General features: G+C 46.9%; 1 non-coding gene and 1 pseudogene across 1 annotated transcript; both read left to right on the top strand.

Moving 5' to 3' along the window:
- The first annotated feature begins 2,343 nt into the window (after window positions 1-2,343).
- LOC149578924 (18S ribosomal RNA) lies at window positions 2,344-4,063 on the top strand (annotated as a pseudogene).
- A 708-nt stretch (window positions 4,064-4,771) lies between these two features.
- Window positions 4,772-4,925, top strand: LOC149578925 (5.8S ribosomal RNA). The gene has a single exon (XR_016358119.1). It is a non-coding gene; the product is annotated as a 5.8S ribosomal RNA (ribosomal RNA).
- Window positions 4,926-5,082: the final 157 nt, after the last annotated feature.

A 5,082-nucleotide genomic window follows, 5' to 3' on the forward strand; every position in this document is an offset into this window, starting at 1 on the left:
GGTTGCCATTCTACACCACGTCTGTTCTGCGATTTTTAAGTTGATCTAATTGCGAGCCCTTGTCTCTAGCCATGAGGTGGGTGATTGGCGCTCTAGAAATTTTTTTGGCATGCCTATCATTGCTACAATGGGAGAGCTGGTTGTTGCAAGCCTCTCTTGTGCCCCCTTCATTAACTCAATGCCATTATCAAGGTGGATGGATATGTCAAATTTTGAAATGGTGGACGCCGACGTTGAATCAATTAGAGGGGCATGAAGCCCACCCTCGAGTGTGCTATTCTTGGACTCTCCTTTAGATCATGTTTTCTTATCACTCAGCTGGCTCAATTTTGGAGAAAGGTTTGGCAGTGCTTGTTAGCCCTCACCGCGTCTACTTGGTGATTCTAAAATTTGATCTAAAATGAGAGCCCTCATCTAGCACCTCCATCTGGTGTTGCTTGGGTATTGTATAAATTTATGCCATCAGTGCGAATCCCCCAATGAATGCCTACACTTGGACCCTCTCTTAGATCACCTTCTTCGATCACTCGACCGACGTAATTATGGAAGAGACTTGGTAGCGGTTGCCACGTCTGTTTTGTGATTTTGAAGTTGATCTAATGGTGAGCCCTTGTCTCTAGCCATGAGGTGGGTGCTTGGTGCTCTAGCAAAATTTTTTGTGTGCCTATCGTGGCTACAATGGGAGGCTTTGATAAAAAAAGCTCTCGGTGACCCTCCCCAATAGAATCGATGCTGGTGTTCGAGAAAGACACGTTATTCAGATTTCAAATATTGGCACCAGCATCATTTCTATTGGAAGGGCCGTGAAGCCATCCTGATTTTGCTATGAGAGTGCTCTCTCCCCAGAGTCGTTCTCTTCACAACAACTTCTTTGGCGCAAAAGTTTTGGAATGGTTCGGCAACGATTGTCGTTCCAATGGTGCCATTGTGGTGGTTGCCTGGGCAGCGATCTGAAGGGCGAGCCATCATCTAGCAGATGGGCTGCGCATCAAGAGTGACAAGGGAGCCTTTGTTATCGGAAGCTCCCCATGGCCATTCGATCAGAAGAGCCATTGTTCTTGTGGGCAAGGACAAATGTAGCCTCAGATTCCAAACAAAATCAGCGACATAGGATCTATATATAAGAGCGGAATGAAGGAGCAGCCCATTTGCTATGCGCCTCTCCCCAAAGTTGCTCTTCTTTCTCACTCCATTACCACAATTTGAGGATTTTTTCGACAGTGGTTGTCATTCCAATGTGTCATTGCAATGATCTAGAGAGCGATGCTAATGGCGGGAGCTTGTGTCTAGAATTTGGGATGTTTGTGTGCGCGAGCGAGAATTTGTGATTCAAGCATTTTGGGGGAACAAGTTTCATATGAGATGTTCTTCTCAGGCTCCTGAAAACTAGAGCGCTCATCTTTGCAATGCTTCAACAAGTGTAGGCCCAACGTGTCTGTCTAGGGGAAGAAATTGCATGAATGCTTTTTGCCAAGATGTGGGTGCTCACGGGTGGTTCTCTCATAGTGCAGTTCTTCGGTATGTGCATGTGCATGAGATTGAAGCTTGTTCGACAACGCTAGTGTGAGTGTTCACCCATAGGAACTTTTTTGTAGTTGTGTTGGCAGATCACATGTCATGGGGAACGGTTAGTGAGGCTGTGCTGGGAAAGTAGATATTTGCCAGAGGTTAGACATGTTCGTGTATGCGGGTAGGCTCTCATCACCTATAAATGTGCGGAGGGGGTGTTATACACGATGCCCTTGAGCAGCCTTATAATTGAGGTGGTCGCGTGCATAGTGATGCCCCCACCAATCGCATAACCAGCCATGTTTTTGACTCACACGACCCTTCACCCTTCAGCATGGTGGTCTCCATTGGCACTTCGACAACCAGCTCTTCATCATGGGAAAATGTTTGTTGTGATCGAGAAGGATTTTGTCTGTGCGGGTGAACCTCAACAGGCATGTAGGAGGCATATGCCTGGGAAATGGATGTCTCTAAGTGGCCTAACAATTGAGGTGGCTATGTGCACGGTGCCATCTTGTACAGACTCAAGGCTTCTTTCTAAGTAGTGGTGATAGCAAGTTCGAGGGTAAAGGGTTCTGTATGGGATGTTCTTCCCAGGTGTCTATGAACTGAGGCTCCCTGTTCGGCCCTCTCCGGTTGATGATGGGACACTTTCCTCTTGTGTGAAATCTTTGAGCATTGCAAGTCCTGCATGTGCTAGGAACGTCATTCTTGTTGCTTGTGCGGCAGATTATGTTTAGATGCACGACAAAGCGAATGCAAATTTTGGTTTCCCATCGCGACGGGCATCCCTTGGCTGTAGTAGGTCTTGGGGGTCCCCTCATTGTTAGAAGGTACCTGGTCGATCCTGCCAGTAGTCATATGCTTGTCTCAAAGATTAAGCCATGCATGTCTAAGTATGAACTATTTTAGAATGTGAAACTGGAGATGGCTCATTAAATCAGTTATAGTTTCTTTGATGGCACTTTGCTACTCGAATAACCATAGTAATTCTAGAGCTAATACATACACCAAATCCTGACTCTCAGAAGGGATGCATTTATTAGATAAAAGATCGACGTGGGCTCGCCCGCTATTTCTGTGATTCATGATAACTCGACAGATCGCACGGCCTTTGTGCTAGCGACGCTTCATTCAAATTTCTGCCCTATCAACTTTCAATGGTAGGATAGAGGCCTACCATGGTGGTGATGGGTGATAGAGAATTAGGGTTCAATTTCGGAGAGGGAGCCTGAGAAATGGCTACCACATCCAAGGAAGGTAGCAGGTGCACAAATTACCCAATCCTGACACGGGGAGGTAGTGAAAATAAATAACAATAGTGGGCTCATTGAGTCTAGTAATTGGAATGAGTACAATCTAAATCCCTTAACAAGGATCCATTGGAGGTCAATTCTAGTGCTAGCAGCCGCAGTAATTCCAGCTCCAATAGCATATATTTAAGTTGTTGCAGTTCCTAGCCTTAATTTGCTGGGTCGCGATTCCGACGCCGTTACTTTGAAAAAATTAGAGTGCTTAAAGCAAGCCTACACACTGAATACATTAGCATGGAATAATGGGATAGGAGTCTGGTCCTATTTCATTGGCCTTCGGGACCAAAGTAATGATTAATAGGGACTGTCAGGGGCATTCGTAATTCATTGTCAGAGGTGAAATTCTTAGATTTATGGAAGACAAACCACTGCGAAAGCATTTTCCAAGGATGTTTTCTTTAATCAAGAACAAAAGTTGGGGGCTTGAAGACGATCAAATACCATCCTAGTCTCAACCATAAATGATGTCAACCAGGGATCGGTGGATGTTGCTCTAAGGACTCCACCAGCACCTTCTGAGAAATTAGAGTGTTTGGGTTCTAGGGGGAGTATGGTCGCAAGGTTGAAACTTAAAGGAATTGATGGAAGGTCACCACCAGGAGTGGAGCTTGTGGCTTAATTTGACTCAACACGGGGAAACTTACCAGGTCTAGACATAGTAAGGATTAACAAATTGAGAGCTCTTTCTTGATTCTATGGGTGGTGGTGCATGGACGTTCTTAGTTGGTGGAGTGATTTGTCTAGTTAATTCTGCTAACGAACGAGACCTTAGCCTACTAACTAGCTACGTGAAGGTTCCCCTTCGCGGCCAGCTTCTTAGTGGGACTATGGCCTCCTAAGCCATGGAAGTTTGAGGTAATAAAAGGTTTGTGATGCCCTCAGATGTTCTGGGCCGCACGCACGCTACACTGATGCAACCAACAAGTTTCTCTCCCTGGCTCGAAAGGTTTGGGAAATATTGCCAAATTGCATCGTAATAGGGATAGACCATTGCAATTATTGATCTTCAATGAGGAATTCCTAGTAAGCACGAGTCATTAGCTCGTGTTGACTACGTCCCTGCCCTTTTTACACACTACCCGTCGCTCCTACCAATTGAATGATCCGATGAAGTGTTCGGATCACGACAACGACGGAGGTTCCTGTCGGTGACATTGTGAGAAGTTCACTGAACCTTATCATTTAGAGGAAGGAGAAGTTATAACAAGGTTACCGTAGGTGAACCTGCAGTAGGATCATTGTGGGTTTGAGACCCTAAATCATGTAGGGGATGGAGTTGGCCTCCTCCGCGCCTCTGAACTCTCGGCGATGTGCGGACACTCAGCCTTGCAGCGATGTGTTGGACGACCAAGCTACGGGTCTAGTGCTGTTGAGGTTGAGGGTCACAACGAATGCCCATGATTGAAAGAATGGATTCCCCACGGGGTGAAGAAGAGACACTCGGATGCAATCTGGAATAGGATCGGTGCCTTCAAACGATGTTCACGTCAGAGTGAGAGGTCTCTGCTCGGTTACAGTTCAGAGGGGTTCCGAGCCTCGTCCCCCATTCAGATTTCATGGTCCGATCGCATGTGCGGCACTATGCCAGGGATCTGTCATTTCGACAATGGCAAGTCGGGACTACCGCAACCCCCCGTTGCCTTGCTCAGGTGTGTTGACTCATCACTTGCAGAGTTCTGTGTTTAGGATGGGTGCACTCGCATGATTTGCGGGGTAGGGGACCTGTCCGCTGACACGGCTCTCCCATGCGTTGCCTCTCACCTTTGTGAGGTGTTGGGGTGTGGACACACCACAGCATTCCTCGTCGCACCCATTGGGTGCTCAGGTTTCGAGATGTGTCAACACCCAACACACGGGTGAATCACGCACCTTAGAAATCCAAAGAACGAAGCGCAAGCCAGCGCCTTGTGCACTTGGGTCACTGAAAGACAAAAAGAAAACAAAATCATGACTCTCGGCAATGGATATCTCGACTCTCACCACAATGAAGAATGTAGCGAAATGCGATACTTAGTGTGAATTGCAGAATCTCGTGAATCATCAAGTCTTTGAACGCAAGTTGTGCCCGAGGCCTCGACCAAGGGCACGTCTGCTTGGGTGTCACACTACAAAATTTTACCCTCCCTAGCAAGGAGCGAAGATGCCCATCCATGTTCACAAGTGGCACGTGATTGGCTGAAATGAGAATGAGGTTCGTCAATCATACACGATGAGCAGTGGCTCACAAAGGCTGGCGTTGGTTTGCGCCGATCGAACGATT

This window comes from Cupressus sempervirens, chromosome 1 (assembly GCF_028749045.1).
Source record: "Cupressus sempervirens isolate cs-2001-9-10 chromosome 1, ASM2874904v1, whole genome shotgun sequence".
Taxonomy (NCBI): domain Eukaryota; kingdom Viridiplantae; phylum Streptophyta; class Pinopsida; order Cupressales; family Cupressaceae; genus Cupressus; species Cupressus sempervirens.